General features: G+C 37.3%; 1 long non-coding RNA gene across 1 annotated transcript; it reads left to right on the top strand.

Annotated features, from left to right (window-relative positions):
• Positions 1 to 7,121: 7,121 nt before the first annotated feature.
• LOC114184501 (uncharacterized) lies at positions 7,122 to 8,381 on the top strand. Its single transcript, XR_003604596.2, has 2 exons — positions 7,122 to 7,654; positions 8,229 to 8,381. It is a non-coding gene; the product is annotated as an uncharacterized LOC114184501 (long non-coding RNA).
• The last annotated feature ends 8,096 nt before the right edge of the window (positions 8,382 to 16,477 follow it).

The following is a 16,477-nucleotide window of genomic DNA, read 5'->3' as shown; positions in this document are numbered from 1 at the left end:
GGATTAGATCATTTTCAAGGAGATGATCTTTATTTATGAAGATTTGGTGACAAATACTAGAGTTATCAAAATGAGTTGAAACCCGCGAGCCAACCCGGCTCACCACGGGTTCGGGATGGATTGGGTTAAATTTTTTTTTACAAATTTCAATACGGGTTGATTTTTTACCTGGCTCACCTAGAACTCTGTTCACCCGGGTTGAACCCGTGATGGACCAAATTGGCTCATCAACTTGTAAATAAAGGGTCATATAAGTATTTTATGTTCAGTTGGGCTTTGTTTTTGGGTCATGTTAGATATGTTTTTTAGCTCACACATAGATAATTTGTATTTTTGTGATTTTGGTTTGTATTTGGATTGTATTAAAGTTTATTTAGATTTTAATTAGAATTATAATCTAGTTTTGACTCAAAAAAATAATAAAAATTTGTATTTTTTTAATTAAGTGAGCCCGTGAGCCAAACTGTTTAACCCACCAACCCGCGGTGGACCAAGTCGGGTTGGATTTTTTTTGGCTCGCTAATGAGTGAGCCGGGTTGGGTTGGCTCACTAAGTGATCAATCTGTGGTCAATCGAGCCAGATCGGGCCGAGTTACCCTTTTTGACAGCTCTAACAAATACCAAGTAAATGTCTCGATTTGAAAAAATATATTTGGCCAATCTCATGGACAAAGTCTAGGTGCAAATGACCATTCCAACACAACAGACCTCGAATTAAATGAAACATAAAGAGATCAATTATTATTTCTTTGGAGAGGGTCCTGATACAAGCAAATCGATTATAATTCCCACAGGTGTTGTCAATGTAAATGGAACAAAATGAAATTAGTGACAATTCATATAAAGAGGGTCGTATGTAAAGAAACCATATTTTTTTAAAGAATTTGAATTTGGTATATAGGTCATTTCATATGAATGAAGATGACCATTAACCTAAAGAACCAACTAAACAGATTTTTTTTTTCATATTCTGAAGGAATGATTCGATAATTATTGGTATGACTGAAGAGAGTTTCAATATGAAAGGTAGAAATTATTTTTTTCTTTTCCTTTTTGAATTTGAAGATAAAAATGAAAGGATAAAAAATTGTTTTCTATTTTCTTCTACCAACACAATATATAGAAACTTTTTTGTTGGGATTAGGTGTCAAAACCCTAAGATGAATGCATGATAAAGAATTTGTTCTTTTATTTCTCTTGCTACTCAAGGAATAAAAAGCTTAGTCTTTAACATTAAAATAATTTTCAAAATCATATAATTTATGATCTACATATATCTTAAATATCAATAGATATCCAATATTTTACATACTAGAATATACTAAATTATTAAATTTAATTAAATATACCAAATAATATTTTAATAAATAAAAAATTAAATCAATAAATTAATTATAAAGTATGAACGAAATTTATTTTTTTATATATTTTATTAAACCTTATCTTTAATTTTATATCTCTAAAAGTAAAATTGATTCTTTTATATATATATATATATATATATATATATATATATATATATATATATATATATATATATATATATATATATTATACAGTTGATTTGTTTTAAAAAGATTATAAAATTTGTTTACTAGCGTTATAGGATATATTATTACATAATCATTATTAAGTTATATTAATGCAAAGATATATAATTATAAATTTTGTTTGATTAAATATTAAACTTTTTATTATATAAAATCAAACAGTTTAAAAACGTTTAAATATAAAATTATTTGTTTAATATATGAGGATTTTATTATGAAAGTTCGGTTACTAAACAAAAATTATAAGTGCTTTTATTTGGCGCTATTAGAAATTTTGATTTGGCGCTATTAGAATATTGACAGTTAGTTTTATTAAAATTTGGAATATTAATGTAATATCAGATATTTAGTCAGATTTTCAGGGAGTTAGTTTTCAAAATTTGTGAGATTTTTTTGTGGTATAACTGTATGCAGTTTCTCTTTCCATAGTTCTCACCTCTGTTAAAAACTGCATCAGTTTTTCATTCAAACGCTTACGCCACAATACTCACAGAGAAATATATTGAAGTTCCAACTCAAATTCTTAATCAAATGTCCATGAGAGGAGAACCTAATTTGTCTATCTATGGTATTAACTTTTCTCTTTCTCTTTTTTTCAATTATTTGTAACACTATATAATTGTTTATGTCATGTCTATGAAATACAGATTGTTCCTGTTTCACTAATCGACTCGAGAATCTAATTGTTCCTTTCTCATGGTGAGACTATAGAATCTATTTGTTTCTTTTTCATGGTGAGACTCTAATAATCTCTTGAAACATTAATTATTTATCTTAGATTTTATGTTGTATCAATTTTATTTGAGTTTGAAATTTTAATTTAATCTTTTCACGAAAAGAGTGAAAAGAGTCCAGTGAACTTTTTTATTTAATGAATAATTTTCTATTGCAGGACTAATATTCTTGATAGCTGCTCAAGTTTAAAAACAAGGTAATGAATTGAAGATTGTTATTTGATGAATAATTGAATGTTAATATTTTGCTTTAATGTCATCCGAATTCATTGATTTCATATTTACTTATACTCAACTACACCTATCTTAAATATTTAAGTCATATTACCTTGTAGGTGAGTTTAGAGTTGATTAAAATTGTTTTGCTATTGTTTTGCATTGTAGATATATTCATGATGTTAATTATTCTATTTCAATATTTTACAGGACAATTTGATGAAGGGGATTGAGGTGCGGTGCGGACGATACTGAATGGCTGGTGGGTTGCTGAACCAATAGGAAGGCCAGGGGGTATACAGATCTTTTTAACCGAAAGAGAGGCTGAACCAAGGAAGCAACCATACTGACTGAAGCCAGAAGAAGCACGGGGACTTTCAGACATAACGGAAGAGAGGGAAGGGAGCTCAACCGGTAGATCAGAGCGCTCATACCTGGCCAGCTAGCCTATTTCATTCCGTCCATCTAGGTAGTTCATCAGAGCAGCTAGAGCCCTCGCCCACGGATAAAGTAGGGGTGTAACAGGGAATACAATACCAAAAGATTCACTAGTCGATAAGCCAACAACGGATCAAACTCCGGAACAAGCCAAACAAACTCTAGCCCGGGAAACTACGGCCAAGCATAGGATACTGATATCGCTGTCGTTAGGCGATCAAATTACCACTACTTTAGCAACTTCAGTATTGCCAGTTTGTAGTGAAGAAAATAGTTAGGGTTAAGATAACCCTGAGTCGTCTCACAACGAATACGGAATTGACCTCAAATATTTGATTCTCAAAAATGCAATTAAAACTAGCAACTATAAAAATAGGGGGGTTTTGATTTGCAAAGAAAATGACATGGAAGATTGTAAACACAGTAATAGTAAATAGGTCAATTCCACTGCTTTTTCTAAATAAGATTCTTCATTGGTTATCTAGAGATTATTATTAAATTAATTATTGTTGTTGATTTTCAAATAAATCAATGTAAAGACTTAATTCATTTGTTGGCATCCTCACTTTTAATCAAAGTACAGTCTCAATTAAAAGTGAGAATTGTTAGATTGTCCATAGTAAATTTAATCAAAGTACAGTCTCAATTAATTTTACTATGCCTAATCATGTCTATTCCTTTGTTTCTTTACCAAATAGAAAACTTAATTAATCAAAGTAAAGTCTTGACTAATTTTAGTTAAAGTAATTACCTCTAATCAAATTAAAGTCTCAATTATTGGCAAAAACTTATTTAATCAAATGAAAGTTTCTAAACAAAATCAAAGTAAAGTCTCAATTTAATTTAAAAACCTTTTAACTCATATGATTAGCATGCATGTAGATTTAAAATCATTATTTTCTATTCGATTAAGAAGCAAAGGACATAGATAAACAAAAACCACAACAATAATCAAAATAACAAAACATATAAATTCGTCTAACCTCAGAATCCATTTAAGAAATTACAGTGGAATCAACCCTTAAAAGCTTAGCCCTCCATGGCTTTGATGGAATACATGATGATATGAAGGAAAGAAAATAAAAGAAAGAATGAGAGATGTGGTGGAGATGGTATCTGCCAAAACCAGAGAGTTCTAAGTGTCTAAGCTGTAAGTTGTCAGTCGTCCGTGTCATTTTCTTTGCAAATCAAAACCCCCCTATTTTTATAGTTGCTAGTTTTAATTGCATTTTTGAGAATCAAATATTTGAGGTCAATTCCGTATTCGTTGTGAGACGACTCAGGGTTATCTTAACCCTAACTATTTTCTTCACTACAAACTGGCAATACTGAAGTTGCTAAAGTAGTGGTAATTTGATCGCCTAACGACAGCGATATCAAATTTGGCGCCGTTGCTGGGGAATACGGTTAGTATTTCTTTTATTTTGATTCTGTTTTTATTTATTTATTTTATTTTATTTTTTATTTTTTATTTTTTATTTATTTTACGCATATACGTTTGATATAGTTTGTTATTTTGTAGTATCTAGTTTTCTGTTAATATACTCCAAGCAAAGTTCTATTTTTGTTTTGATTAAGAATTTCTTTTAAGAAATTTTTGAGACTAGTTTGGAAAACTCTGTCTAGGAAAGACTTGGTATTTAAGTTGTCCATTGTGACGCACCTCTCTTTCCTGGGAGTAGACCCAACGACATCTTAACTCATTTCTTTCTTGAAATCTTTCTCCAAAACAAGAATAGGAAGAAAAAAAACACACAGGGAAACACTTTCAGGTGGACTTACATAGTGCATGACTCGGGCCAATCCGGGTCAATTTTATCAACTTGATTCAGAACTTGAAAAGAACTTGCGTAAATCACGTAGGAGACTTGAACTCAGGTGTTCTACTGAAGGAGCACCATCATCTGAACCTACCACTGAAAGTGTACCACTAGAATCACCTCCGGTGATTAACATATCTTCTGATCCATCACCTGAACCAGAAATTCAAGAAGATAGAATGGAAGAAAGAACAATAAGAGAGTTGGCTTCACCGGATGCAGCAATTACTCAAAACATGTGCATCCAATATCCAGATGGAGAATGTGAGCTTAAGTCTGGGTTAATCCATCTTTTACCTAAATTCCATGGATTAGCAGGAGAAGACCCGTACCATCATTTGAAGGAATTTCATGTTGTTTGTTCATCCATGAGACCTACAACAGTGACAAAGGAACATATCAAGCTTAAGGCTTTTCCATTCTCATTGCAAGATGCTGCTAAGAATTGGTTATACTGCCTTCCGTCAGGATCCATCAATACTTGGGAGACTCTGAAAAGATTATTTCTGGAAAAGCTTTTTCCAGCATCTAGAGTTGCTGCTATTCGCAAAGATATTTATGGGATAAGGCAACAAGAAAGAGAAAGTCTTCACGAGTATTGGGAAAGATTCAAAAAGTTGTGTGCTTCCTGTCCTCATCACCAAATAAACGAGCATCTCCTCATTCAGTACTTTTATGAGGGATTGAGTATCATGGATAGACAAATGATAGATGCTGCAAGTGGAGGGTCATTGGTGGACAAAACGCCAACAAATGCAAGACAATTGATTGAAACTATGGCGTCGAACCATCAACAATTTTCCACAAGGAGTAATTCTATAACTCTATTGAAGGGAACCCATGGAGTAGAAGCTTCATATGTTGCAGATCACAAGAAATTAGAAGGGAAGTTGGATGACTTAGCAGCCATGGTAAGGACCTTGACAGACTTACAGAAAAAGTCTATCCCTTCTACTTTATGTGGAATTTGTGCTTCTACTAATCATCCTATAGAGGCTTGTTCTATGTTAAAAGAGACAGGGACGTTAGACAATGAACAACCTCAGGCATATGCTGCAAACATCTATGGCAATAATAGACCACCTCGGCAGCAATACAACCATGATTTGTCCTCCAACAAGTACAACCCAGATTGGAAGGAATATCCCAGCCAGAAATGGGGAAATCAACAGCCTCAACACCAACAAGTCTATGTTCCACCTCAACAGAGGCAACAACCACAACCAGCGGCAACCTCTGGTGATTCAAACATGGAGGCAATGATGAAAATGATGGTTGACATGATGAAGGGACAAATCAATGAGTTGAAACAGACAATGGAAGCAACCAATCAAAACTTGCAGAACCAGATTGGACAAATGGCAAATGAGTTAAATCAGATGAAGTCTTAACAAGGCTCAAGCAATTTGCCTGCACAAACTGTAATTAACCCGCGAAATGTAAGTGCTATTACTTTAAGATCGGGTAAGCAAATACAAGGCCTTGGGGATGCCCAAGAAGATGAAGATAAGGACAATGAAGTTGTACCTAATGATGAAAGAGGAAGATCAGATGAAGCAACACAAGCAACATCTGAGATGCTTGCACCCAGTGATAACTCCAGGTTGGTATCCCCTAATACTTCCTCTGAAAATCCTTGTCCTTATTCTCCTCCTCCTCCCTATCCAAACCGTTTGAAACCAAAAACTAAAAAGATGGAGGAGTTAGACAAAGAAATCCTGAATACTTTCAAGAAAGTGGAGATAAACATCCCTTTGTTGGATGCTGTGAGACAAATTCCTAAATACGCCAAGTTTCTCAAAGAATTATGTACACATAAAAGGCGTATTATGGACAAAGAGGTAGTGAACATGGGAAGAAATGTCTCTAGCTTAATTAAGAAGCCTGCAGTCAGAATGCCACAAAAGTGTAAGGATCCAGGTATGTTTTCTGTTCCCTACATTATAGGAAGTACTAAGTTTGATAATGCTATGTTAGATTTAGGAGCTTCCATTAATGTAATGCCTTTATCCGTTTTTACTTCACTTCATCTTGGACCTCTTAAGTCTACTGGTGTGGTCATTCAATTGGCCAACCGTAGCACAGTTAACCCTGCAGGTGTGCTAGAAGATGTGCTTGTCCGTGTGGACAAATTAATTTTTCCTGCAGATTTCTATATCTTGGACATGAAGGATGATGAAGGAATGAGTTCAACCACAATCATCTTGGGAAGACCATTCATGATGACAGCACGTACCAAGATAGACGTGCATGCAGGATCCTTGACTATGGAGATAGGAGATGAGAAGGTGCAGTTCAACGTGCTAGAAGCCATGAAGCACCCAATTGAAGACCATTCTTTGTTTTGTATTGATTTATAGGGATGTCAAAATGGGCCGAGCCCGACGGGTCGGCCCGCCAACCCGACCAAAAAAACATGGGCCGGGTCAGAAAAATCAGCCCGTCAATCCAAGACAACCCGGCCAGTCAAGCCCGCTAACCCGTCGGGCCAACCCGCGGGCCAAAACGGGCCAGCCCGCAACCCGTATGCCTTAATTAAAAAGCACGTGCAGGTGTGTGTTTAATTTTGGTGCTCTGCTCTCTCTGCCAGATTTCCCATTCCCCTCCATTTTCCTTTCTCTCTCTCACTACCATACCTATCCCATTTCTCCTCCACCCAAGACGCTGGCCAAGAACACGAACGAAGGCAGTGCAGCCCATTCATCACTTCGCGTCTCTCTTCCACCGTGACCTCCACCACTTCGCGTCTCTCCTCCACCGTGGCATCCACCACGTTGCTGGCCAGGAACACGAAGGGAGTGCAGCAATGAGAGAACGCAGTGCAGGGAGAACACAAAGCCACCATCGAACTCCGATTCGCGGACGATTCCGACGGCCACGATCACCGCGAAGACAGGTTTTTGCGTTCTAGTTCCCTTTTTTTCGATTTGTAACCTAAATTTCTAATTTTTGTAACCCTAAAATTCGTTTCCCATAATTGGGGGTTATGGTCTATATCTGGTTGTTGTTGTTGCAATTTGCCCTTCTTTGGATTTGACCCATTCTATGAATCGTAATTGTTGGTGTGGTGTTGCTTCAATTTTCCCCCAATTTCAATTTCGTTGCTGTCGTTAATCGCGCAATTGGATTGTTTGTTCATGTTTGTGTAGTAAAATGCTGTTAGATTCATTTTCAAATTGAGATGTTTTTGTTATGTTATTAACATGTATGTTGTTGGGTTGCCGTATAATGACATTGTGTTGCTGTTTTCAGCTCCTAATGTTGATGTTTAATGTTTAATGTATAAGTACTGTTGGTAATGAACTTGTGTGTATTGTCCCTTACATGTTTTTGTTTCTGAATCTTGCGTAGTGATCAATAAATATTAAGTTGTGTGTACTGTCCTATGTATGTTTCTGAATCTTGCCTACTGATGATCAATAAAGAAGTCTTGCCACTGTGATAAAATAACTATTGCCATTTTCTTGTAGACAATCTGTCCATTTTCTTGCATTATCCAAAAAGGGTTTGTATTGATGCTACAGCAGTGACCTTCATGACTTGTAGAGAGCAAAACATCATTTATATGTGTTTTTAATATTTTCATTTTCTTGTTTAATAAATCATTGTTGTTGTATTCTTCATTGAAGGAGAATTTTTTTTGGTAATATAACATTGGGACAATGTTCAGTCAACTAAAATTGGAATGAAACAAATTGAAATTTGATTTTGGATCACAAATTAAACATATGGAAAAAAACTTGCGGGCCAGCCCGTTAGCCCGCCAGCCCGCCAGCCCGCGGGCCGGGTCCAAAAATTTAACCCGTTTCACTCTATCGGGCCAGCCCGGCCTGACCCGTAAAAGGCGGGCCAAAATCGGGCCGGGTCAAAACGGGCCGGGTTGGCCCGTTTTGACATCCCTATTGATTTATTGAGTAATGTAGTGAACAATTATGCTTTTGGACTTTTGGACGTTTTATTTGGTTTTTCTTCTTCTTTGGATTTTTCTTTTTCGAATGTTTCGGGCTCAATTTTAGACAAAAGAGAAAATTGCAAAACAGGTGATGTTGAGGACGCGGTGTCACTATTTGATACCTCTGTGGCGTCCAAGTGTGATGCTGAGGTGGCTGAAATTACCTTAGGCAATAAAATGTTGCCATCTGTGGAACAGCCACCCACTTTGGAGTTGAAACCTTTACCATCTCATTTGAAATATGTTTATCTTGAGAGGGATGGGTTCCTGTTATTATATCTGCCTTGCTTACTAACGAGCAGGAACAAAAGCTATTGCAGGTTATCAAAGATCACAAGCGAGCAATAGGATGGACTTTGGCAGATATTCCTGGTATTAGTCCTTCTTTCTGCATGCACAGAATACTCTTGGAGGAGGATGCTAAGCCAGTGAGGCAACCTCAGAGGAGACTGAATCCTCAGCTGATGGAGGTTGTGAAGAAAGAAGTTACCAAGTTGCTACAAGCAGGTATTATATATCCCATTTCTGACAGCACTTGGGTGAGTCCTGTACATGTGGTCCCCAAGAAATCTGGGATCACCGTGGTCAAGAATGAGAAGAACGAGTTGATTCCTACTCGTATTCAAAATAGCTGGAGGGTCTGTATTGATTATAGAAGACTAAACTAGGCCACCAGGAAGGACCACTTCCCTTTACCATTCATGGACCAGATGTTAGATCGATTGGCAGGTAAGTCTCATTACTGTTTTCTTGATGATTTCTCTGGGTATTTTCAAATTTGTATTGCCCCAGAGGATCAACATAAAACTACCTTTACTTGTCCATTCGGTACATATGCTTATAGGAAAATGCCATTTGGCCTTTGCAATGCTCCTGGAACATTTCAGCGATGTATGATGAGTATTTTTACAAATTTGTTGGAGCATTGTATTGAGGTTTTTATGGATGATTTTAGTGTATATGGTTCATCTTTTGATCATTGCTTGTCTAATCTTGCTAGAGTCTTGGAGAGATGTGAAGAAACTAACCTTGTTCTAAATTTTGAAAAATGTCATTTTATGGTGGAACAAGGTATAGTTTTAGGTCACGTTGTTTCCAAGAATGGTATATCTGTAGATCCTGCTAAAATTGATATTATTTCACAATTGCCTTACCCCTCTTCTGTGAAAGAGGTTCGATCTTTTCTTGGACATGCAGGATTTTATAGGAGGTTTATCAAGGACTTCAGCAAGATAGCCAACCCTCTCTCCAACTTGTTGCAAAAGGATATAGTATTTGACTTTGGAGAGAGGTGCAAAGATGCGTTTGATACATTGAAAAAGGCGCTTACCACCACTCCTATCATCCAGCCACCTGACTGGACATTACCGTTCGAGTTGATGTGTGATGCATCAAACTTTGCAGTAGGAGCGGTGCTTGCACAAAAAGATGGGAAGCTATCACATGTGATATATTATGCTTCCAGAACGTTGGACACAGCGCAGGCTAACTACACCACGACTGAGAAGGAATTATTGGCTGTTGTGTTTGCCTTGGACAAATTCAGACCGTATATACTTGGTTCCAAGGTAATTGTTTATACTGATCATGCAGCATTAAAATTCCTTCTGAGAAAGCAGATTCGAAACCAAGGTTGATCAGATGGATGCTACTGCTCCAAGAGTTTGACATTAAGATTCTAGACAGAAGTGGAGCACATAACTTAGTAGCCGATCATCTTAGCAGGATTGAAAATGGAGAAGATAACATTCCTATTAAGGATGACTTTCCTGATGAAGTCCTCCTAGCATTGACTGCTGTGAAAGGTATGTTTCCTGAACCTTGGTTTGCTGACATTGTTAATTATTTGGTTGTTTCTACTATTCCTCCTTCCTTCTCCAAATATGAAAGAATCAAGCTAAAAAGTGAGGCAAAGTATTATATCTGGGAAGACCCAATTTTATGGCGCATTGGTAGTGACCAAGTCATAAGGAGGTGTGTTCCAGATATCGAGATACCTCATGTGCTTGAGTTCTGTCATTCATCTCCTTTTGGTGGACATTATGGCACACAAAGAATAGGTAGGAAGGTGTTGGATTGTGGATTATATTGGCCTACTATTTTTAAAGATGCACAGAGGGTATATGAAAATTGTGAGCAGTGCCAAAGGGCAGCCAGATCCATTACAAGAAGGGATGAAATGCCTCAACAACCCATGCTATATTGTGAGGTATTTGATATTTGGGGTATTGATTTTATGGGTCCTTTTCCTCCTTCTTTTGGGTTTTCTTATATTTTGCTTGCTGTAGACTATGTCTCCAAATGGGTGGAAGCCATAGCTACAAGGACTAATGATTCTCGAGTTGTTATGAGTTTTGTCAGGTCTAACATTTTCTGCAGATTTGGGATACCACGAGCCATCATCAGTGACCAGGGGACTCATTTTTGTAATAGGCTACTTGAGAACATGTTGAAGAAGTATGGGGTGACACATCGCATTGCTACACCATATCACCCCCAAACCAATGGACAAGCAGAGATCTCTAACAGAGAGATTAAAAAGATACTAGAGAAAGTAGTGAAGCCTAGTCGAAAGGATTGGGCAACAAGATTGGATGATGCACTTTGGGCACACAGGACAGCCTACAAAACACCTATAGGTATGTCACCTTTCAGGGTGGTTTTTGGAAAGGCTTGTCATCTACCTGTGGAGATTGAACATCGGGCCTATTGGGCCGTGAAAGCATGCAACTTGGATTTGGAAGAAGCAGGAAATGAGCGAAAACTTTAGTTGCAAGAACTAGAGGAGATTAGGCTCGCAGCCTATGAAAATTCAAAGTTCTACAAAGAGAAAACCAAGAAGTTCCATGACCAAAAGCTTGTGGCTAGAAAGGATTTCAAGGTAGGCCAGAAGGTGTTACTATACAAATCCAAGCTGGGTCACATGAGTGGTAAGTTGCGTTCTACTTGGGAAGGACCATACATTGTTACATAAGTCTTCCCTTATGGAGCAGTGGAGATCAAGGAAGAATCTTCAGCAAGAACTTTTAAAGTTAATGGGCATCGTCTTCGGATATTCAATGAAAATCAAGATATGTTGAACAAGACGATGGATGGGATGAACTTGACTTCTCCCTCATACCTTCCACCTTGAGGAGGTAAGTACACTTCATACTTTTTCTTTGCATTTTATACATATTGAATACATTGAGGACAATGCATGGATAAAGTGTGGGGGTGTGGGGAGATTTACCCCTTTCTGTTTTTGTTTTCTATTTGTTTTTTTTTCCTTTTCTAATTTTGTTTTCTGTTTGTTTTTATTTAAAAAAAAAAGGTTTTTGCTTTCAATAAAACATATTGACATTGGATTTTTGGATTTGATTTACTAATTGGAATGATCATAATTCTGGGAAAATAAAAGTCATGTGCTATGAATGGATTGTTTCTGTGATTTACTAATTGAGTTGATTTGAGAGTTTCTGGAATAAATCTTTTGTGAAAAAGTTTTTGACCTTGTGAGTTTTGAGCTTTATTGTAAGGATGAACTGCCATGTGTCATTCCTATTTTTCTTGTGTGATTTGCTCATGTCTTGTTGGTACTCAAATGTTTAGCTTGATTCTGTTGTTTTGCATCTTAGGTGAACATGCATGATTTGATATGACTGAGGCATTTCTTGTTTTTAGCTACTTGGCCAAATAAGCTAACCATAACATTGATCCATTGGTAGCCCCTTGAGCTTAAACCTCTTTTTCTTGTTTTGAGCATACTATTAAACCTTAAAAAGAAAAAGACCATTTTTTTCCTTACCTTAGGGAGAAAGAAGGAGCTAGTGGATTATGTTGAGATTGGTTGAGGAATAAAGTGTGGGGGTGAGTATTTCCCCCACAAAGTTGTAAAAATGGCAAAAAGGAAAATAATTGTTGATGACAGAGTGTTGAAATGAAAAATGATTGCTGTCTGAAAAAGAGAAACAAAGGATAAAAGAGAAAAAGAAGAAGAAGAAGTAAAGATTGTTTTTGAAACTGTGCTCTATAACTCTTTCTTCCTTACTATTTCAAAAACACACAAATCCTAAAGTTTTTCCTACCTTTGCCTTGGCCTCATTATAACCTGTTAAAAGTCCTCATGATTTTTGAATGCATGTTTTCTGAAAGCTGTGAATATTAGAGTCTTGCTAAGCATTGAGAGTGTTTACATGCATGGGTATTTTGAGTGAAAACACAAGCCAAAACACTTGAGCGAATCTTGGTGAGAAAATATATATTTAACTTGAGTGTTTCTCTTTCATATTTGATTATCTTGTAAACTCAAAAGATTAACTCATGTGTGAAAAACAAAATTTTATCCATTTGTTTGTGCATGACAACATGATTTCTAGAAGATTGATCTGTTTCCATTGGTATTCATTTCTTTAATCCACTGAAAATATGGAATAAAAGACCTCAGAAAAAAGTTTTGAAATTGTTCAATTTTGCCCAGGAGTGCAAAAGGATATCGCTGTCGTTAGGCGATCAAATTACCACTACTTTAGCAACTTCAGTATTGCCAGTTTGTAGTGAACAAAATAGTTAGGGTTAAGATAACCCTGAGTCGTCTAACAACGAATACGGAATTGATCTCAAATATTTGATTCTTAAAAATGCAATTAGAACTAGCAATTATAAAAATAGGGGGTTTTGATATGCAAAGAAAATGACACGGAAGATTGTAAACACAGTAATAGTAAATAGGTCAATTCCACTGCTTTTTCTAAATAAGATTCTTCATTGGTTATCTAGAGATTATTGTTAAATTAATTATTGTTGTTGATTTACAAATAAATCAATGTAAAGACTCAATTCATTTGTTGGCATCCTCACTTTTAATCAAAGTACAGTCTCAATTAAAAGTGAGAATTGTTAGATTGTCCATAGTAAATTTAATCAAAGTACAGTCTCAATTAATTTTACTATGCCTAATCATGTCTATTCCTTTGTTTCTTTACCAAATAGAAAACTTAATTAATCAAAGTAAAGTCTTGACTAATTTTAGTTAAAGTAATTACCTCTAATTAAATTAAAGTCTCAATTATTGGCAAAAACTTATTTAATCAAATGAAAGTTTTTAAACAAAATCAAAGTAAAGTCTCAATTTAATTTAAAAACCTTTTAACTCATATGATTATCATGCATGTAGATTTAAAATCATTATTTTCTATTCAATTTAGAAGCAAAGGACATAGATAAACAAAAACCACAACAATAATCAAAATAACAAAACATATAAATTCATCTAATCTCAGAATCCATTTAAGAAATTACAGTGGAATCAACCCTTAAAAGCTTAGCACTCCATGGCTTTGATGGAATACATGATGATATGAAAGAAAGAAAATAAAAGAAAGAATGAGAGATGTGGTGGAGACGGTATCTGCCAAAACCAGAGAGTTCTAAGTGTCTAAGCTGTGAGTTGTAAAATTTGTCAGTTCCTTCTGCTCCCTTAAGTCTCTTTATATAGGCTTCAACTGGACTTTGGGCTTTATCTGTCAGTTACTAAAATCTTTTATTTTTATTTAATTAATTAGCAACTTAATTCCTGTCCAATTTCCAATTCTGCCCTTCTCATTTAACCATATTTACAGTTTTGACCAGAGTTGACTGCTGACTTTGACCAGTTGACCAAAGTTGACCAGAGTTGACCAGTTTTGACCATTTCAGTGTCCATTGAGAGACTGCCACGTGTCAGCTCTTCCAAATCAGATTTCTCTCTCCTTCCTTAGGGTTTGTTCCTCCTTTGACGGCTGAAACGTGATGGTGGCAGCGGCAAAGCTCGCGGACTGCTACTGTTCATGGTGGCTGCGGCAAAGCTCGCGGTGGTTCAAGCGAAGGTGGCAGAGGTTTGTGTGTCTGGTTCGATCTGCGGCGGTGACTGCGGAAATGGAGCAGGTGCAATGGTGCGGAGCGTGAACGGAGAGGATGGTTGTTGTGGTGGCCGCCATGGTTGTGCGCGAGGAAGAAGAACTCGCTGGTGGCTCGCGCGTTTGCAGGTGCAGTGGCGTCGCGAGGATGGTGGCGCTGCGGAGAAGGCGCCGCTAGTTCGTGGTGGTGGTGCGGAGCTGCGCAATCTGTTGCAATGGTGTGGAGTGCCTCCTCGCGGTGGTCGGAAACGCGGAGAAGATGGTGATGCGCTGGTTGCTCGCGCGTTGCAGAGGTGCAGTGGTGACGGAACTGCGACGATGAGGATGCGCTGCGGGAGTTCAGTGGTTGAACGTGGTGGCCGGAAGAAGACGAACTCGCGCTTTGATGGAGGAAGATGGTGGCGGAACAGTGGCGGCACTGCTGCAGCTGCGTGGTGGTGCTAATGGTGGCTGACGAAGATGGTGCGTGAAGGCTGCTGTTGGACGCGAGAAGAAGATGGTGGCGCCGCCGCTGCTGCTGCAGATTGGTGGTGGCCGGCGAGGTTGGCGGCGGCGGCTGCCGTGGAGGGTGGAAGGGAAACTAGGGTTAGGGTTTCATGTGTGAGATGGAGGAGATGATGACGTGGCAAGATCTGATTGGTTAATTTGGTGAGGGTAGGATTATGACACGTGGCTTGTTATGGTTGGCTAATTTTAAGAGGTGGGGATTGCCACATGGCATGATCTGGTTGAGTGGAGTTTAAGTGGTAGGAGGGGTGCAACTTAGTGAAAACTGGGGGTGCAGAACAGGTTTTTGTGGTCCACTTGAGGGAGGAGTGTGCAAATAAAATCTGGGGGTGCATTTAGCTCCTGATTTATTCTTTTTCAGAATTTCTTGATGTTGGACTTATTTTGTAACTTTGAATACTTCAAAATCACACTATTAATTGACCAAAAATAAATTCCAGCTGCATTAACAAACGTTAGAATATCCAATAATATTTTATGCAACTAAAATCAATTTTTACGCCACTTTTACCAAACTTACTCAATAAATCCAATAATCACAAATCCTAATTAAATCAATCTTTAAGCACAGAAAATTCAATTAAATCCCCAAATTTAAATATTAAATGAGGGCAAAAATTTGAACTCATCAGATACATAGGCCTTTTATAGTATCTCTTCTCGTAGTACGAGATCTTTGATTTGCTGCAACATCAGTCTCTCTCCGGAGAGCCCTCTGCTGACCGAACCTACTGTTATGAAGGCAAGCAACCACAATGGAGTAGGGCTTCTAAGTGCGTAGTCTGTTTCCAAGCTCTGATAAGCGAGTCAAGCTTTCTCATCTCAGGAACAAGTCGACTAAGGCGATGGGGCATATCCGATCTTCCAATCGTTGATCTAGTTGAAAATGAGCAAATGACATTTCTCTGTAAATAAGGAAAGAAAGGCTTTAGCGCCTGAGATCAAATCCCTCCTAATCACTATCTAAAAAAGGATTCGAAATGGACTAGTAAGAGACTCTAGTGTAACCTCAAACTCAAATTGGAACCCTAACCCCCGTAACGTAATAAGGGGGCAACTTCCACTCTTTTTTTCACTCTTTCCATTGTCGTTTACTTTACGAAGCGAAGGAAAGAAAAAGGTATGCCTATTATATCGAGGAGAGGAATTACTAGCTCGCAGGCTTTAAATTGAGAACTTCCTTCCTTGCCCTCGAACCGACTATCCAACGACATGGAAGACTTAGCATTGGCCTATCACTCCAATTCCATTTTATAGCACACCAACAGGACTTACAAAAGCACTCCAACAACTCGCTTGAACTTGAAGATAGAATACTACTTATCCGGAAAAAACAAGCATCGACTAAATAGAAGGCCCTTGAATCTTATCGTTAGCCTATAGC

The sequence above is a fragment of the Vigna unguiculata genome, chromosome 5, assembly GCF_037176805.1.
Source record: "Vigna unguiculata cultivar grain cowpea cultivar isolate G323 ecotype 2 chromosome 5, ASM3717680v1, whole genome shotgun sequence".
NCBI lineage: Eukaryota > Viridiplantae > Streptophyta > Magnoliopsida > Fabales > Fabaceae > Vigna > Vigna unguiculata.
The sequence above is the reverse complement of the archived record's forward strand: the minus strand, read 5'-3'. Positions and strand labels throughout refer to the sequence as shown.